We start from the raw sequence: 21,755 nt of genomic DNA on the forward strand, positions 1-21,755 counted from the left end.
TCCCTGTACTCAAACGTCTTAATCCATGTCGCTGTAACTGCACCAAGTGATGATGGCGGTATGCCGACACAGCGCATTCCGTTGCTCCAAACACACACAGCACACAACACGCAACAAAGGCAACGCTATCCTATGTAAACTGTCGTCAAATATTGAATTGAGATTGTAGCCACGCGTGCGGGTTAACTCTCGGTGTTCGTTACTTTAGTCCGTTTGGCGACATCGTCGACGACGAGCTGACGTATAAAAATTGGCGCCAATATATACATCGGCTTTATGAAAAACATCCGGACAGAGCCTGGAAATATTACAGTTAAAACCAATTCAAATCACCGCTCCTCTTCCAACAAACACTCTTTGATTCAGCAAATCAGAGACAATGACATGGAATTCAAATACTGAAAATACACAAATGGATACAACAACACAGGACGCCTATAATCCTATTTAAGTAATACAAAACATAAAGTCCAATAAAACACTTTAAAACTCAAATATGACGTGTCACTTCAATGACACAAAGGCAAATGATTAAAGATAATCCCCATTCATTAGTGATTTAATGAATGGACTTAGTAACCTTTTGTATTCTTAACTTCGGCTTAGAATTCATTACTCGAAATTATGTAATCAAAGAGGAAATTCCCAAATCTTGAATCCGTGAGAAAGGACCGGGTCAGCATACGCATTACACGAACTCAAAAATTCATCGGAAGGAAACACACATCGATCTATCAGCTCATCCACTAATTATGATTACAGTGTTAGCAGTCCGATACAGGTAATCAACTTCAAAGGAACCGACGTCAGGTAACACACTCGAGCCAGGCGCCGCTAGTCCGCTCCAAGACAGTGAACCTAGATTGTGAAGTGTCCATGGTGTAGACCGAATTCTGGTGGCTCTGTGCTGCACTGGCCAGTGCTCCAAAATGATAGCAAGGTAGTTATATGCCACGATGGCGGTCCCGATATATTATAGTTTTGACGGTAATTTTCAGGTACCACGTGTACCGGTACATCATTGTATCCACCTTATACCCAGGTTAGCCGTCAATTACGGAACCAGGGAACGAATTTTCCTGCACAGTAAAGCCAACAAATCACTCCAGTTATCTTCGAGGATTCTTGTTTACAATCACTAGAAGCTCGTAGTTGAAACTTAAAATTATTCAAAATATGTCGACAGTTTCCATTCTATGCGATGTAATCGCATTTAACGTAGAGGGGAGGTGGGTAGTTAAGTGTGAAGGATTTTCTCTAACCATTTAAGACATTCGTTCATTGTTTACAACATTGATGTCATTTTATGACGCTTTGTGGTAGTCGCCATATCAGTCACTGTATTGGTCTGATCACACTCGAATACTTCCAGGCCGCAAGGTGGCTGAGTGGGTTAGAGTGCTGTCTTTGTGTGCCGGCGATAAGATACCTGACTGAGACTGTGCGTTCGAATCCCGGGTGGGACTCAACAAATATAGCATTCTTGACGAATTTCTAAATGGAATTCTGTATTCATTCAACACAGCTGCCAGCAGAGCATTCAACACAACTGCCAGCAGAACATTCAACATAACTGCCAGCAGGGCATTCAACATAACTGCCAGTGGGGCATTCAACACAACTGCCAGCAGGACATTCAACACAACTGCCAGGGGGGCATTCAACACAAGTGCCAGCAGAACATACAATACAACCGCCAGCAGAGCATTCAACACAAGTGCCAGCAGGACATTCAACACAACAGCCAGCAGAGCATTCAACACAGGTGCCAGCAGAACATACAATACAACTGCCAGCAGAGCATTCAACACAAGTGCCAGCAGAACATACAATACAACCGCCAGCAGAGCATTCAACACAAGTGCCAGCAGAACATACAATACAACCGCCAGCAGAGCATTCAACACAAGTGCCAACAGAACATACAATACAACCGCCAGCAGAGCATTCAACACAACTGCCAGCAGAACATACAATACAACTGCCAGCAGGGCATTCAACACAACTGCCAGTCAAACATCCCACAGTATTTCAGCATCAACATTCAACATAATCGTGAGCAACAGAAACGTCATCACGTGCAACTGAATCTTCAGCAAAATTGTGTCAGTTATCAACAATTAGCATCAATTAACAAAAATGAAACGGTCATCACGAACATAATCCGAACAAAATACTGCCCACCACCCTCCGCTGTAACTAATAATTACGTCGTGCACAGGGTGACTAAATATACATGGTTATGATCGCTGTGACCTTTCACTAAATCGGACTGAAGACAGACTCGCTCTGAACAAATATGCTGAGTAATCAATCTGTGTGAGCCTGTCTCAACCAAGAGGTACAGCCTGCACACCCTATCACAATCGTGAGGCGTGAATGTGCTGTATCTTGAGATTAACGTGTTTAATAGAGAAGTAACCAGCTACCATATCGCCAGCTGTCAACCATTTACATCAGTATTGTCGTCGAGTTAACCATTGGTATCAAACAGTAGTATTGTATATCCATATTGGGGGCAGAACGGGGAGATTCTCAGGCCCATATCATGTCAAATGATTCAAGCATATCTGCACTACATACTCATCTTAACCGTAGCTTTGGGTTGGCAGCGATTGTTCCCAGGTTGCAGAGCTCGATGTGTTCTCTCGCTCTGTTGTTAGACAAAATTTACAATCTCATTAATTTTCATCTCTTGGAAGTTGTAATCACTTGAGTGAAAGAAAGTGAGAAAACTAGGCACGAAGGATATTGCTGATTAAAGACAAATGTTTGTTTGCCGGAAGCTACCCCTGTGATTGGGCGTCGGGGTGAAACCCGACGTAATCTAACCTAATTAGTAAGTGTTGGGATGTGTTTGCCAGGGCTTTACTAAGAGGCGGCATGCAGGCCTGTTTACACGGCATACTAGAAATGTGATGGTTACAATCTTGTAGGATTATAATGTGTTGCTTAAAGACGTGCAGGATTTCTGCAGATCATCCCTAGCGAACTCGACAGTGGGTCCGGGGACAGTGAGACCAAAGGATGCCCGAATGACTTCGTTATATCTGTTGTTTTAACATGTGAAACAAACATATATGGCGTTATATTTCTGCAATATATTCATAACAGTTGCACAAGTCATGAAAAGGACTCGAGAATAGACTTTCAGCAAACAATTATATTTTTGGGGGGCGCATTTACTTTACACGATTGTTTATTCAGTATCAAACGCCTCCCGTCCAGAGAACATGTGTACATCGTGTCTGTATCGTCAAACCGACAAACAGTTAGGGGTGTCATGATAGGTTCGATTCTCTATACATGTTCTCTGGAATATACCTTTAATACTGTCATAAAGACGATGTGGTAGCCAGGAGTTTAAAGGGTTACCTCGTTACGTTGAAAATTCGGGTTCGTGTCCCATGGTGGATTCGCACTGATATTGCTGGATTGATGTTGAAGCTAGAGAGATAGCAGCACTTACGAGACGCATTCCAAGCAATGGAGAGAAAAGCATATTCTAAAACTTCACGTGTCTACCAGCCACTGAAGGTATTTCAGGAATATCCTTGTCAGTGTGAAAGAAACTAGAGGTTGAGATGGCTTGAGTGCATGAATAATAGGCGCGCGTGCTTGCGTGTGTGTGCGCGTTTCGGTGTGAGTGCGACTGTGTGTACAGGTTTAAACCCAGCTGACCCAGACGCCCAGTCCTTGTTTAGATCTTGTAAAGCCATGCACAGCAATGATAACAACCAGCTTCTGGTGTGATGCGGTTTGGGGCTTGACCAACCGACTATACCCTCTCTCCGGGACAGTGGCGTGGTTAATCTGCTGATTCATAGATACAAGGAAAACAGGGAGACACAACGAAAGTATATCACCGAGCACGACAATCGTTAATCGGTGATAAATCACCTCAATCACGTCAAGCGCTCAGATCGCTTATTGAATAGGTCCTTAGACGTCAGTTCAAGCTGCCAGGAAGCTGATATTCAAACAAATCATTTGTGGATGTCAAGAGCGACATAAACATTCTGACCACTGCCAGAAATGAATTCATCTGTCCATACAAAGAAACACAAACATTATCATTCACGAAGGATCGGGCATTCGGACGTTCATATCAATATTTGCGATTAAAGCAATACTATACAATATTCAGTTCAGTCGGAGCATGAGCATAAAATGTCTCCGCGTTGCCTGCTACTAGTTTTATGAGGCTTTGTTGATAGTACTTGGCTTCACTAGCTACTGTGGCTGGAGATGTTCCGCCTGGCCTACCAGGATGAACACTGAGGCACACACTCGGGCCTCGCCATGCGGAACTCGGGCTTGGACATTAACAACGTAAAGACATATACTTAAGTCTCTGCGATCACACGCAGGCAGGTGCTGCATCGATGGTGGGTCGTGTGATGATTGAACGAGGCATAAAGCAGGTCATGTGTAACATAAACATCGTCAGTGTGTACTGATGTTTGTGTTTGATTGCTGGTTTTGATTTTGTTTATCCGGATCGGAATATCCGTGGGATGTCGGAGGTGTGTCTCTCCGCTTACACGTACATTTTGTCTCTCAAGATAGCCGTACATCCCGTGTCTCTCCAAATATCCGGTACACTCTGTGTCTCCGAATACCCGTACACCCCGATCCTCCTGAATATCCGTAACTCCTTTGTTTCCCAGAATACGCCCTGTGTCTCCTCGAATACCCGGTACACCCTGTGTCTCCCAGAATACCCTTCACTCGGTGTCTCCCCAGAAAGCCGGTACACTCTGTCACTCTCCAAATACCCGGTACACCTTGTGTGTCTCCAGATACCCGCGATACACCATGTATCTCCCAGAATACCCTTCACTCGGTGTCTCTCCAGATGCCCGGTACACCCTGTCTCCCCAGATACCCGGTACACCCTATGTCCCTCCAGATACCCTGTACAACCTGTGTTTCTCAGAATACCCTACACTCTCTGTTTCCCCAGATACCATGTACACTCTGTGTCTCTCCTGACACCGTGTTTCACGTCCTTGTATCCATTTGAAAGATGTGTCTTTATACCCGCATACCCGGTTCCCTCGAGTGCAGTAGTGTGTAACTAGTAACCGTAGACAAGTACAAGATAATTACAGTACATCCCGTGCAATCTAATCAGTTGGCTTATTGCGACAGTGATGTCTTCTCCAAGCAGTGCGTCCCGATTGTCCCTGACAGTGTAGAAATAAACACGCATTGACAGCTCAGCGTCGTATTGTGGAGACTCTCTGAACACATGTGAGTATGGTTTTACGCTGCAAAATTCTAGCAATATCAAGGTGGTTGACACCAAATATGGGCTACACACATTGTGGGAAATAAATCCCAGGTCTTAGGCGTGACGAGCGAACGCATCAACCACTAGGCTAACCTAAAGCTTCGCACTGGGGATGTCCACAGAGAGAAAGATGAATCGCTAACAAGAACTGTGATATCCAAAGTGATGAGATGACAATCCTCTCCGGATACAAAGAATTACAGGGCGTAATTATTGGGCATTCGAGACTCAATGGAGTAGAACACTGGACGTAAATAGGATTGTATTTGTACGCACATGCAGCATTGTAAACCCCTGCCTGTCCTCTCCCCCCACTAAAAACAACGTTTTACACATTATGTCATATTCTGTAATGCACCTTATAGTCGCACCCTTTCCTCAATGCTTTTGATATTTGTGTTAAGTAGTGTTTTGGATTCAATGTCCAGCTGCAGATTCAAAGTGAAGAGGAAGATGGCATAGAGACACCATCAGTGAATATCTGGTGCTGGAATAAGATTGAAACATAACACATCATTCAGCCCCGTAGCATTGGTAACGTTTACATATTTTCCATCGTAATTACAAGTGTGTATTGTGGTATAGCGACGACCCCGGATATAACGATATCCACGTAACGCCGACAGGAAATACTTGTCAATGGCGGAACTTCAATTTTTCACAATGACGGAACTTCAGCGTCACTTTTGATCTCGCTTTAATTAATACAAGGTAAGCACAGATAAGTATCCACTTGAACCCTGTATAGACACTGGGAGGCGTATCTTGTCGAGACCACCCCGTATACAAATGAATATGAGAAAATACCTCTCCCTCGTCCAAACAATGTCCCTGGTCATCCGATATCTGCACTAAAGCCTCTCTCACTTTCTGAGAAAATATACAAGCGAACTATTTCATGTAAAACTAGAAATAGGTTACTCTCATCAGTCAGGAGAGAACAGTAATTACACGCCTCGAGAGTAGCAGGATGATGAAGATGAGAGCTGTTAAGACAGAATATGTCTCTTCTCTGTCTCATTAAGTCGTCGTGTCGCAGGAGACGAAGTGCCATAAGATTGATGACTGTGTGGCGTTGCCTCTTCTCCCACCGACTGGCCTAGCTCGACAGCCGGCGTTCCAAGCAACACCGACGTATGCTGTAGAAACCAACACCCGCGTATTCTGTAGAATACCCGCATTGAGAAGGCGATCGCGATGATGATAAATGTTCATTTGAACATCTTTGTCAGATTCTGACTGTCATTTACAGCTGTCCCTCGCCGTGTCAAAATGACCACGTGTTTTGAATTGCTGAGACGTGGACCTACTTCGGATGTGACGAAATTGTCGTGGAATGATGTGTTATCACGTAGACGTAGTCATTTGCGTCACTGTCACATGCTAGTCACATAATATCGCATGCTAGTCAAACATATCAAAACCTGGAAACATTCACAATGTCTTTCCCCAAGCTGCGATGACAAACGATATCTTCCACGTCAAATCAGGAAGTAACGAAGGCCGGAATATCGGATGTTAAGATATGTCCCAGGATGTGATCACTTCATATTAAATGCGACCGAAACGGTGCATAGTGTCATTTATATCCATGTTTGTTTAGAGCTGATGGATTTTTAAGAAGAAAGTAAGAATAAAGCGTTCATCTACCAGCGTCTTTATCCATCTACTATCATTTAATCGACACTAGCACACGTATTCATCAGTTTCCACAATAACATTCTATGAATTGTGCACATTGTTTTGTACTTCCTACTCAGTGGATATCTTATTGGATAGGAGACAAACACGTAACACGACTGTTACGTTCGCTTCCTGGTATTTCAACAGATGATTGCACTTCTGTAAGCCGGCATGCTACACAAATAGAACAAGTTGTAAGGTAAACTGTACAGCTTACAGTATAAATATGTATGTAGACCAATCGATACACGCACATATATTGAATAAAAAGGAGATATATTAAGCACACGTCTTAATCAATTGCACGTATTAAATACCTATTAGTCGTTTAAGAGTTTATGGTATTCTCCACACGCATAATGTGAATATATAGCGTGGCATAATCCGAATGATCGTACACTTGTATAACGAGATGCTCAGGCGTGTTTCCGTACATGTATATACCGGTATGCTAACAATGTCACAGGCTACCCGAGTGATGGGTATCCCCAAACAATGTCACATGACCGTAACACCTGCGTCCTCTATAGTCATTTCTTTGAAGTCAATGTAGTAAGAACGATCGTGTCATGTCGCAAGTCTGTGATCGGTCCTGTAATAACTCATTTATATGTAAGGAAATAACTAAAGTGATATCGGATTATAAAGTAAACGTAAAGTGAAACTATAAATCAGTACCACCAGTTCTGAGAGTCGATGACAATACGATACCTCACGCACGTGTAGGGAATTTTCACGTGCATCAAACACGGTATAGAAAAAGTGACTGTGCTTACCTTCCTGTTGACAAAACTTCCAACTCCTAACCGACGTATTAAAGGAATGGAGAGATTGTTCCTGGGCCTAGGAAGCTGACCCTTTAGTCTATTGGCTCTACCCCAGGGTATCATGTGTCCTCCGGGTAAAATGTTCCCCCCGGGTGTGGCCTGCATCGTCCAGTCCTGTAGATTTCTGACCCCCGAAACAGACACCGTCTCCACTCCCATCTAGCTTTGCAAGCTGACTCAAGACATACTCAACGAAGTTGGAACAGCTGGTGTCGACATTCTGAACACAGATCTACAGCCTCGCCGCATCTGACAGCCTCTGACATCTCGGAATCAACAGGTAAAGCAGTTTACTTCTCAGGCGAGCTGACATTCATTCAGAATTGTCAACATCACGACTTACACAGCGAAGTGACTGCAGGATCGCATGAATGAAAGTATTGATGTCCTCAGCAGAGCGCTCAAGCCTGGAGCTCTCCGAGTTTGTGTTTTAGGAAGACAATTGTACAGGGTGTGTCAGGAAAAGATTAAAGGTTTAGTTCGGGTTCGAGAGAGGAAACTCTCCACAAGAGTGTCTCGTCTGCTTCACAGGCGGGACGGATGCTACAACGTGCAGTGATTCGACTGAGATAAGCACTAGTTTGAGTTGGCACGCGCCTCGACACACCTCGTTTGTCGTCTGCTCCTCGCGTGGGGCAAGATCAACGTCCAAGATCGATACTGACCATTTGATTGCAGTTCATTGGCTCGACATTTACCTCGCTGTAATGGGTAAACAAAGTAAGACGCAACGTCAAAACAATCAAACCGCTAAACCAACCGAGCGGAGAGATTTCAAACGCGACGGAGTATCAGATGGGTAAGGTCACACTGTGAATCTAGGCGTAAACACAGCACTGTTCTGTACATTCACAGCCAGCTCTGGGATATAGGTAATCCCACTAGGACATACCTGAATCTCAATGATGCTAGCTCATCTCCTCTCACATCATCATGGTTGACATACACGAGTAACATCTAGGCCAGGTGGCAGAGTTTGAAAATTATCACCGTTGGAGGACAGATTCATTTGAAAAGCAAGCGCTGTTCAGGAATTACCAGCAGATACTTGTCCTCTCCCAGTGTGTCAAAAATCTTAAGGAATAAATCTGGACTTATACATGCGGTCATGTACTACTAAACGCATTTGTGGACTAATCGGTTATTTTCATATTGCCACAATTATTTTGTATGCCATTTACATCGGTTACACAAGAATATGGAACATGGATGGTCCTTAGACAGGACTACATACAGAGAATCCAGCCTGTAACCATCCCAGACTAATTGTCCGTTAAAACTGGATTAACGAATCTGTCATGTGAATATGGCGGTGAGTGTGTGTCTCTGATTCTTCCACACGTTTTCAAGTATTTGAATACGGGGTATCAGAACACTAGATGAATTTGTCCTGAGGGTACAAAATGTTGGTTTTCAAAGTTACACGTTTATAGAAAGAAGAAAGTGTCCAACATTCAAACCAAGTGAATCCTGATCAATGTGCAGGTGTTTACCACCGATTGAGCACACAGTCTGGTACACGGGATCTATGTCAATTAGCATATCATATGTATGTAAAGCTTATTTACATCATACGTGGAGTATCCTTTATCATAGCTTTTCGCGAGATAACACGCACGTCATCGAAACGAGAAAGTGAGTATGGTTTTACGCAACGGGAACCACCAGAAATGGGCTTCACATACTGTACAGTGGAGGAGCGGGGCGGGGGGGGGGGGGGGGGGGGGTCGAACCCGGGTCAGCCGTGTGCCGAATGGACAATTTAACCATTTGGCTACCCACTGACCCTCATCATCCAAATAAATGACAATATGACTTGTGAGCAATTTGAGCAGGTCTCCACCGCTATTATCGGGGTCTGAAATAGAGAGGTTTCACTTCATCCTGTTTCTATCGGGGGCCTTGATGACGTTGTGTTGAATTCATACGATACATCACTGATGTTACCAGATCTGCAGTTATCTCCGGACAGACGGTTCTGGTGACCCGCCAAAGCCAGTCGAGATCTACTGGAGGCTACATGCGTGTCACCTACACTGATAAAGAAGGCTGTGCTCGTACACTGTACGATGAACGAGTGTACTTACGCTGGTTGGGGAGACAATAATGATGGACTAGCGTGTCCCTGTGCACAATGGATGATAGCCTGGACTGGCACGGTATCGTCATTGAGACGTGTTAGTACTTGGGTATCTACAGAAACAGCGTTAGCCAGAGATAGGCTACCGTCGTACACACAGATATACCTTCATTTAACAGACAGGGCAGTGGTATATTGACTGCAGACGTGTACACTGAACGGGGATCCTGTTTACATGAGTGAGTATGGTGTTTGGTCACTTTTTGAAATATTCCAGTAACATCATGGAACACCAGTAACGGGCTTTATACATTATACCCATTTAGGGAATCGAACCGGCTCTTCGATGTGACGTGAGAACGTTTTTACCACTAGGCTACCGCAATATGGAAGCGTCAGCAGTGGGATTCAACTATCAGATTAGAAATGCCCTTTAGAGGGGCACAACAGCATTGTTAGAAGGGATGGCACGTCAGGAGCCGTGTCCATTATTTGGTCGGGTGGCCCAGATTGGACCACTGGTCAGTACTCTGTGAAAGGGCACATGCCTCTGTGTGTCACTGTCCTGTAGACGGGCCCTTGGTTCTATATCCGGTATTGGTGCCCGATATTGGGTTGATGTCTTCCACATGAGGATTCAATGAAACATTCTGAGGACAATAAACTCCTCTTGCTGTAAGTTTTTAGTCGACCCTCACATGGCAAATTACGGATAATGCGAACTAAGATTGATGGTCCTTTTAATTATATAGTTTACTTTCAATGTAAACTGCCCTATATATAGTTTCACATTCCACACACACAGCGATACTGACATATGCTAGACCAGATAGCCTTACGTAGATCTTTACTCGACATTATTAGGACACAAGACTATTTGTGAAACTATATTGTCCCATATTGGACATACATGACCAAATACCATTCTTCCAGCACAAAAGACGAGAACCGCCTTGTAATCATCCCCTATTTGTGATCCTGGAGTGGTCATTACTCTGTCTGATACAACACAAATCTCCTTGTGCCACTGACTCGTCAGGTCGTCCAGATTCTCAGGTCTGTTTACCTATCGTCAACCCTTATACAACAACGCACGTCGACCTTGTGGTTCTAGCCAGTCAGGGGCTCTGAGAAGCAACCCCTGTCAGTATTACACGGGAGGGGTTTTAAGGTCGCTTTCAATCCCAAGTACAGGAAGTACATTGTCCGACAGCAATAATAGACCGCTCCACTATCTCAGTCAGTATGAGTACAGGGCCCTGTTAACAGACATGGAATCGGTGCCCAGAATGGACCAATATGACACTAGGAGGATACATGTCTTAGTAATCGAGATATCTCCATTGTATATAGAGCTCTTTCGAGAGCAGGTACTCGTGTCATCTCGTTGTTCAGGTGATGTATTGGGTGATTGCCCAGCCTGGCTGTTGGGCCTACTAAACAGCACTGAACAGGTTTAATACTAATTTAAGTCCACATATGGCTCACGGTTGTGTATCATTTTCAGCTATGGATCGGCTGACAGCTGTAGCTACCCGTCTGGTGTTCCGCACCCGGCTGTCACCTAACAGTACACCGAGTCACCATGTGCCCGGTGACATAACTCAATAATCTCACGACGCATTACAGTAATAACAGACCGCTGTCCACCTGTAGCGTTAGTGTATTGATTACAGGTGAGCCACAGTTGAAAGCTACATTACTGTCTACTCTACGAGATGTGACCCGGGTGTAAATTATGAGATTACAAAGATGGAGGCACGTTTAGCCTACCTTGTCGTCTGCTTGTATCCGCTCCACCCGCTGTCGTCTGCTACGCTCGCTGCCTACACGCGATTGTCGCGCGATATTTAGGTCAGGTTATAAGCGATATAGTAGCTGAAGGGTCATATCCGTGGCACGAGATCTGTGAATACACTGAGTTGTTGTCCTTAAAAGCACACAGTGTTTGTATTATATTTATCAAAACTGGCTTTCCCTGTTCGCACGGAGCGCGGGAGGACAGAGGTCAGTAAGCGCTACAGGCGCAACAGGACTTGATTGGACAATAGACTTGGAAACACAGAGTTTGAACTTTACCTCGAACTGTTACCAATCTCGAAGTTCCCTATCTTCACCTGTATATGTAAACCTGTATTACCTCATTTGTGACGAGCCCCCCGAAGCATCCTGCCTGATCTCAGGACTCTGTGCGTCTTCAGTAAGAATAATGAGAACCGGAGGAGACAATGTCTGACGTGACTTAACTGGGCCCTGCTCTTCATATGAAGGACTGATCTGTCAAGTCAACGCCGTTATATATAGTCTGTGATACAGATGGCTACAGTCCCGCGTAAATCTGTAATTTGTTATTCTCCATACATTGTACGTTTTAATGTGCTAACTGTCGAAATGTAAACCAAGGGGAGCATGCATGTCCTGTCCGACATTTTGAATTTGAGTTTTATCGCTCTAGTTTTTGACTCCATGTTTGGTCGGTATTAAGTGACAAGGCATATGTGAAGGAAATGTAGATATCCTAAATCGATGCTATATAATTACACACTGTTAACTGAACTTGGTCGGGGACAGCTAGTGTGGACAAGGCGAGGTCGTGTCATGTGATGACTATAAATGTCACCATAATGTCAGTTCAGAATGAGTAAACGTCAGTCAGTGATAGACACTGAATACTGTTTTACGCTCCTTTTACAAATATACCAGGCAATTCATGCTGGGTGACTACAGGGCGGTTACAAATATACCAGGCAATTCACGCTGGGTGACTACAAGGCGGTTACAAATATACCAGGCAATTCACGCTGGGTGACTACAAGGCGGTTACAAAATGGAAATTTTGGAAATGGAAAAATGGAATTCTGTGTACGTGGGGAATCGAACCTTTTCTTCATATGACTCGCGGAGGTCCGGGGTAGAATAGACCTTCAGTAACCTGTGCTTGCCTTAAAATGCATCTCTTCTACTTATAAGAGGCGACTAATGGGATTGGGTAGTCAGGCTCGCTGATTCGGTTGATACATGTCATCGGTTCTCAGTTGCGCAGATAGATACAGACCGTTGACCCAGCAGTTAACAGAAACATTGTCGTATCTATGTGTGGGTCTATACTATTAGTTTCAGTCCTCAAGTTCAACATTCCCTCCAGATCTTGTCTGGGACTAGATCATGATCTGAGAGTAACAAACATCAACCAAGCTAGCCATGTTGGAATCATGTCTGTGTGTCCTGTCTGATAACACCGAACACAGAGAATGTGTTTACCTGTACACGTGAATCTGGCGTACATGACGTTGCGACGTAACGTTGTCAGACGCCCATGTCGGGGCAGTTAGTGGGGATTAACATTCTGCCACGAGCTACTACAAGACACACATCTCTTTGACTCCCAGCACGAATCAACAAAATATTCCGCGTTCATTCGACTGCCGTAAACAAATACCCAAATAAATACAATGTGTTTACTACAAACAGTTTGACAGAAAATACAAAGAATGTCAACATAAGTAGGCAAGTCGGTGAGTGAGTACGTAAATATTGTTGTATGACGCACCAGCCGTATCCAGGTTGAGCATTGACGTTGACCAGTCAAATGATGGACGAAAGCATAGGGCGGACTCGGAGTGGACGTGAGCGCTACCATCAAACAATGACAGTTCCATAAACCGCTTATTCAATAACAACGTTGAATCCTCGACACCGGACCTGTGACGTGTATTATGACACCGTTGACACCAGAGACAGTTTGTAGATTCATGATTATGTATACATGGCACAACAAGAGGATTATGTGTGGGTTGTGTTACAGCGGGATAGAGGCTGTAAGACTCAACTCGAAATTTCTTTTCTCTTTTGTTGCTTTTCATTTTGTTATTAATGTAATATTTTTGTATATATTAGAAAATTTACATTTGGATTATTACACTGACCTCGCTGGTGCATGACATTATTTCACTGTGGGAATACTACGAACAACAAACACCCAGAGGATTCGGTGTGAGTGAGTATTGTTTTATGCCTTCTTTTAGCTATTTCCCAGAAATATTACAGCCTGACACATTGTACCCTTGCCGGGAAAAGAACCCGGTTCTTCGTCGTGAGGAGCAAGCGCTTTAACCACTACGCTATCCGCTCAGTATGACGGTTGTTTTACGCCACAGAAACATTCGGGTTATACCACGGCTACCTGAGGTAAATAAACTTTAACCAATGGTTGATAGTGTGAGCAACAATCAAAGCTGTGATAGCATGACCAATATAGCATGGTAAGATGACATCTCAGACAGTTATGTGACAACATGATTGTATACTTAGTTTGTTATTAACGCCCTATGTAGCCATTTTCCAGGGGTCTGCAGTTTACGGTTTTGAGCCAGAAATTCAAGTGACTGACGTCATGAGCATCGATCTACCCGATTAGGATACGATAACATGCATCAAACAAGTCAGCGAGCATGACCACCGTCTCGTGGACAAGAATGGTTTGCTGTAGACCAATTGTAACCCGAGTCTTCGCGGAGAGACAAATACGGGTAGACTAATTCTATCCCGGATCTTCGCGGAGAGACAAATACGGGTTGCCGTTGACCAATTCTAACCCGGATCTTCGCGGAGAGACAAATACGGGTAGACCAATTCTAACCCGGATCTTCGCGGAGAGACAAATACGGGTTGCTGTAGACCAATTCTCACCCGGCACAGATCATTTCTAACCCTGATGTTCACCTGCCGTTTGAACGAGAACAGGTATAATAATCAAAGGCCCTGGGGTTTGTTTGTCATATCTAAATCAACATTTTCCAAAACACTGTAATTTTACTAATGTTCTACTTACATATTGCTAGTCTGTGAAGCCGGCAGTCTGGAGCAAGTCTTCTGTTTCCGACACTTTACAAACAGGCCCGTTACTTGACACGTGAATTTAACTGTAATATGTGCCCCGAAACATCTCATTACTCAAACCGATCGAGCGTTAGTCTCACGTGATCTCAAGTAATATACAGGTGGGTAACAATCAGCTCTGAGGTGTGTTACTTTCAGCGTCCGGAGTTACAGGTAACGAGTGTATAATATACTCGTACAAGATTAGAATTACATGTAAGTAGTAGATTACTGTGTCATAGGATATCCTTTCACGAGTATCACGTGACCAGGAGCTGACACTGATGTGGTGTTACGAATGGAGTTATGAATATGATTGATATGTACCCTTCGTGCTTCAACAGTAGTGACTGCTTGAAGCCATTTTGTTTTATATAACATTCCCTGACTGGCATGTGTCAACGCTAATCAGCTGATGGGGGTGGAGGCGACATTACTTACCCTATTACAGGGATCATGTACCATTGAATCAAGTACTAATCAAATATGATAAGCATAATTCTTGATAATGGGTTTATTTTTCCTGGATCCTGTTGTTGACGATAGATCCTCAGGGAGGATTTACATCGTAAAGGTAGCCTGCAGTTTAAAGCGTGTAGGAATTCGAACCGGGATTTTCGGCTTGACGAGCGAACGCTTTAACCGCTAGGCCACCCAATGGGTAGCAACGGTAGTGTACCCATACATAGACTAACGATTAGCCTCTGAGTGTATAGTTTTGATTGTATCAAGTGGATCCATGTAAATTGAAAAGGGGTCCAAGGGAGACCAGATCGAGATAGCCATGAAGAAATCAAAACCCACTTCATTTAAGGCTTTAGTATAGACTGTAGGAAAATAGCTTGGCTCGGGGACTGTGAGACAGATCAGCCCATACACAACACAACTTGTAGAGAACAGTGACATGTGACCTGTGACACGTGATCCGTCTATACACAAATACAACCCGGTCTACAGACAATACAATTCTCGGAGCAAATCCAACCCGATCCTATTTTCCAAGATTGCATATCTAATACGCCCCAATAAAAACTGGATATTCAACCCCAACCAGCAAATGTCTGTAGAAGAATGCCGGCGGATGCTGTGAGTGTTGATACCGAAGATGTTAGATAACCACCTTTTAAGAGCGTTCCCACGCACTCGTATCACAAACATACCCCATACCCCCGTAACCCAATGTCAGGACACGATGTTTTTAACTCACTTATACATCGTAAAGAGACAACAACCTGCTGTATGGAATTTTGGGCATATGAAGAGTGCAACATAACTGCCTGTTGACAGCGGGTATGTTATTTCAGCAGGGGATTGAATAAACTAGTTGTGTACCAAGATTAGGGACTGTGTTTGAAACGGGAAAATAATTTACTCGATTTGATTCAAAAATTTATCAATTATTATTTTTTCACGCCGAGGGTCACGCTAGAGGACTTTATCCTTCAACGTTGGGTGTGGAATCAGTAAACACAAGGAAACATGTTCACCTATTGCTTGTACAGTCTGAAAATCCATGTTGGCATGTTTGCAGCACCCCAACACACACACATATACACACACTTATCTCTCTATTTCTCTCTTCACCCTTCTCTCTATCTCTCTCCCTCTCTCTATCACTCCCCTCCCTCTCCCTCCATCGCTCTCTCTATTTGTCTCCCCTCGCGCTCTATCCCTTCTCCCTCTACCTATCTATCTCCGGTCTCCCTCTCCGCTCCGTGGCGCCGCCCTCCCACACACACACACCTCAGATCTCTCCCTATGGAGAACGCTAAATGTTAACTGCACATCTGTTTTCACCACATTCTGATATATATCTCGGAGGAGACACAACATCGGGCTTCAGATGAGCCAAGCAGCTGTAAAACATAGCATCCTCATCTAAGACGTGTTCACATCTCAGTAACTTCACCAGTCACATCTCGGTGTTGAATATTACCTCTCATCAATAAAGTATTCAGGAATACGCCCACCCGTTGCCATGTTGTGGGGTGCAGGATGTGCGGAATGTCTTTAACTAGCTTGTTTCGCTCAGAGCGTGTGTAGCAACATGTGAAATCACTGTGAACAGCGCAGTACAGGTAATGATGACACATAGGTAGAACGGGTGGAGAACGTATTATACAGAACTCTCAAGCAGGATCTATTCTCCAGTAATATAATTCATTTGACAAAAGAAACCGAGTCAATGACTTGTGTCTGACATTCATGCTCCCTTGATGAAGTAGTTTCCACGTCAAATCTGGATTACCCACTACATGGCGGAGCATTGTCGGTACATATATAACACGATCGGGCTCGTCATTACAGGAGCGTAGCTGTACACTATTTCAACGGAGAGTCCGGGTGTGTATGAAAGTGAAAAAAAAACTGCCCATAACCCTTAGAAATGTAAAATAAAGTAGGGTTAATCACACCATGTTAAGTGCATGTGATGAACAGAACAGAAGTTCATATTCTGTACAAGTCACCTGAAATGATACACAGAACATACAGTGAACTTTACTGAACATCTACAGAACCCCCAAAGTTTCCAACAGACTTAATCTCATGAACGTAAGCGTTGATGTTACGTTGATGTTACGTCTACTATTCAAAAACGTGACAAAAGAAAAGAGCTGCGTATCTTTTGCGGTTCACTACACATGTATATTATTTTGCAAAACTGTACTAATTTTAGTATAATTGGATTATAATCACAATTCATAAAATGAGCAAATTCGGCTCATTGTATTTGAGCAGTAGTAACTGGGGTAGACAGGTTTGACGTTGAGAAAAGAATGACGGACAGACAAGTGGAAAGTGGAACTTGTCACAGACATCTAAGTTACATAATGTACAGATTATGTTTTCGCATTATACGTTTCCTCAGCGCCCAGTTTTAATTGGAAGTCTGCGATTAGTTGTCAGCTGTGATTCAATACCAAGTAGCAATATTACGACGTATTCGCGAGAAGTGGACGGATCCCGCACCAACGGTGACACCCGTCACAAACACATGCAACGGCACGTCAAATGGTCATCTCAAAAGCTCGCAAATAGGGAACTGCAGCAGACATTTGCTTTCTTATTTGTGCGAAAATAATTGGAATGTCTTCCGCAAATCTTCCATGACATTTATTAATGTTTTACTGAGGCCTCGAAGACCGTAAAAATGACCAAATAACTTTTGAATTAGGCTCGTAGTCTCTGAGATCTTCATAGAAAGGGCACACTCGACTTTGTCTACAACGTTGTGAATGAGTGGAATGCGTTGGCTTTTACGCCGCTTTTAGCAACATTCCTGCAACATAACGTCGGGGGACACCAGAAACGGGCCTCATGCATTGTATCCATGCGGGAATCGAATCCGAGTCGTCGGCGTGACGAGGGAGCGCTTTAACCGCTAGGCCACCTCACCGCACCGCCCCCCACCGCTGTGGAACATACCAGACAATGGAGTATGCCGGAGAGACCCGTCAAATCTCCGATTATCCGCGGTATTATGACTCAGTTATATTATTTATCTTAATAATATCTTAATAATTACCTTCTGTTCATACAACTTTAATTGTCGTTTGATTTAATTATTCAGTTGATTGTTCTTCTTTTGTGGGTTATCATGTCATGAAAAGGAGAAATAATCAACCATATAATATATCGTGAAATTTGGTTACGTTGAAATTCACGTGCGACCGTTTATCTCTGCCTTGACAACGGTATCATTTACCCGGAGTAAGTTTAAGAAAAAGAGACCGCTTGGCTTTTACCTACTGCACAATATATAGATTAGAATATAGAAACTATTTAGATTAGAATATAGAACCTTCCAGGTATCGTTCAGTATCGACATATGATATTGCATGATGCTAGCCCATTCTATTTCAAATACCGTACATATCAAACGTTGTAAGACTCCTTCAATTTGGAATTGAATAGACTAGATTAAAGAGAGGAATGTAGGGACTGATATACATGTAACATTCCCTATTTGTGATACGTATCCGTGAATGGTCCCAAACACCTGTTCAGTTTCGTTACAAACCACTACAAGGTTTTAGAAACGTATACCTGCTTTCAGTATTATAATGACAAAGGTCAAAGTGACCTGATAGACACTGCGGTGCGAACGATGAAATATTTATAATACGGCAATGTTAACTTTCTCACGCTGACATCTGGGCGTCAGAATTATTTCGTTTAATTCAGAGCATGTTTTTAAACCAGCCTATTCCAAACCCTAACAATACACTGTACAATACACGGATATTTGCTACACATGAAATATGTAAATTCTACATCAAACATGTTCGGAGGGATATGAGAGCATTAATCTACACATTTATGAATATTTAAATATGACATCGTAATAAAAAGATTTCAGATGTTAAACTACCCGTCAAGAACCAAACGCTGTCTTGTACAGGGAGAAAAAAGAAAGAAAAATATTTCACAGCTTTAGAAAAAACATCAACATACCTTTGAAATCGAATCCTGCATAATTTCCAGTTAAAAGCCGTGACAGGCTAGTCCGTGTATAAGCCGACGACCAAATGGAGAAATCGTTAGAGCACGATATAAGCTGAGAGAGATAAAGCCGTCTCTGTAACGTGATCAACAACTAGATACCATCTCCCCGTTGCCCATATGTCGTGGTGATCCCAATGATGATTGAGGCTAGGTAGAATGCTTATTACATCTGGTGATCAACTATTTCTGGTCTGGTGTGTATTGCCTTAATATATGAGGTCAGAAAGAAAGTTAGAAAAAACATGTTGTATTCCCCGGCAATTTGGGAAGATATACAAACTAAACACTCGCAACTCCCTAATGCCTACCTGGATGTAGGTTCTGCGTGGCGAGAAACATATATCATGTGATGGTTTTATACAGACAACTACGAAACGTGGCGTGTCGCTTCGTAAAAGAGAACGCTGAGGAAAGAAAGAGGGGTATATTTTCGTAGTTAAAGATGTAATTTAAGGCTTGAGTTACGTGTCTTGTTTGTTAATGGCGGAGGGTACACTACAGCATGGTGGTGTTGAAAGCATAATCCAGTAAGTTGTATGTTATTGCTTTGATTGTAACACCAGGGTTTTTATGCTAACACAGAGTAAGTATTTGACTCTACCTGCACCGTAAAAGTTAACATGATAGTGCTCAGATAGAGATGTTTCTTCTCCAAACAATACTTGTTGCCATAAGACGTTGTTGGGTTTAATGACAACTGTTAATAACATTAACGTCTGATTACTTTCCTTGGTACCATAATATCCGTTTCTTGATGGCATGATAACCTAGATTAATGTCACAATAACGTTACTTGATGTCATAATAACCTTTTCCAGATGCTATAAAACGTACAGTGTAGTCTGATGTCACAACAACGTAGCCTGATGTCATAATAACCTTTTCCAGATGCTATAAAACGTACAGTGTAGTCTGATGTCACAACAACGCAGGCTGATGTCATAATAACCTTTTCCAGATGCTATAAAACGTACAGTGTAGTCTGATGTCACAACAACGTTGCTTAATGTCATAATAACCTTTTCCAGATGCTATAAAACGTACAGTGTAGTCTGATGTCACAACAACGTAGCCTGATGTCATAATAACCTTTTCCAGATGCTATAAAACGTACAGTGTAGTCTGATGTCACAACAACGTAGGCTGATGTTATAATAACCTTTTCAAGATGCTATAATAACGTTCTTTGGTGTCATAATAACCGTTGCTAGATGTCAAAATATGAGTTCCTAATATCGTGATCAGGTAAATTGATGAATGGCCACTCCCAATATTGTAACTGACTGCATTAACCAATTGATTCCATTATGTTTGTGAATACGTTCACGGCTGCTGTAAGCCATCAACGCAAGAGAGCAACCAGTGTTGGTTATAATGGCGAAACCTATTTATTTTGGCTTAAATGATATGTGTGTGAGTTTAGTTTTACACCGCCTTTAGTAATATTCCAGCAATATCTCGACGGGGACACCAGAAGCTACATCTCAGCTACCTTAGCCTCTTCTCCCAGTAGATACAGCATGGACCTCTAGCTGTTACCCTGTACCTGTACACACCTGGAGCTGAATAAGGTCGTGCCTGTATCTACCGTTTATCTGATTTTGTATAGATCATTGTAGCTTTTCGATTAATGAATTAATTAATCTACACCTGTAGCTGAATCAGCTTGAGCCTGGGGCCTTCAAATACTGTTATATCATGCAGTAAATGCACCTTATTACAGTCACAGGTCTGTCTGAGCCGAGCTGTTACCTGTAGAACAACGTACATGTCCTAATTACATGGTAATTACTGACAACAGGTAGACCCGGTGACAGCTGGGGCAGGTGAACTGGAATCTGCCATAGCACAAACAGAAAACACGACCATACAAAACTGACATCTCCATCATAACTGCCAGTCGCCATGGCAACACAAATATTTAATTCATAATCGCTTTCTTAAGTTAAAGGTATAACATTTGTTTTGAGACAAATCAGTTGATCAAGCTGGCTTAAGCTAAAACATATTTTTTATTTTAAAAAAGCATTATTTTTGGTGCTAACATTTTAGTTTTGTACATTATTTATCCCATTTCCTTTATCATTATTAATAAGTCTTTGTCTCAGAGTCGTGGCTTCTAGATCCCGATCAATCACAAGGTCGGTAAGGGATATATCGACTACATATTGTATTCCATTCATTATTCACGGATCAGGTAATGTTTCCTTTGTTCTGCTCGGTTTACCTGGCAGGACTCGTGCTCCATGACATCAACTAGTCCCGCAGCAAATGGTTATGAGAGAGAGCTGAACTGCACGGCGCGACTTAATGGGTACCAATATGTGTAGTCTGGAGTCAGTTACATGTCCCGTTATTCTGTAAGATGGATAATCTTGATACGTCATATAATAACAGGTTTAACTGCAGCCTTTTCTCCTAGACGCAGTTAGTGATTTTGACAGAAAACATATTGGCTACTTTATTCCTTGAAACGAGATACAAA

At 42.9% G+C, this 21,755-nt stretch overlaps 1 protein-coding gene across 3 annotated transcripts in view; it reads right to left on the reverse strand.

Moving 5' to 3' along the window:
• Positions 1-21,755, reverse strand: part of LOC137258526 (uncharacterized) — a 72,984-nt gene that overhangs the window by 43,191 nt on the left and 8,038 nt on the right. Inside the window, exon 1 of one of the 3 annotated variants that reach the window (XM_067796232.1) lies at positions 12,027-12,091. The exons of 1 other annotated variant lie outside the window; for it this stretch is intronic. The gene's annotated coding sequence lies outside the window, so the exon portion shown is untranslated. Of the gene's footprint in view, positions 1-11,659; positions 11,701-12,026; positions 12,092-21,755 lie in introns of those variants that run through there. One more of the 3 variants, XM_067796230.1, reaches the window with a different exon arrangement.

Source organism: Haliotis asinina, chromosome 12 (genome assembly GCF_037392515.1).
Source record: "Haliotis asinina isolate JCU_RB_2024 chromosome 12, JCU_Hal_asi_v2, whole genome shotgun sequence".
Taxonomy (NCBI): Eukaryota; Metazoa; Mollusca; class Gastropoda; order Lepetellida; family Haliotidae; genus Haliotis; species Haliotis asinina.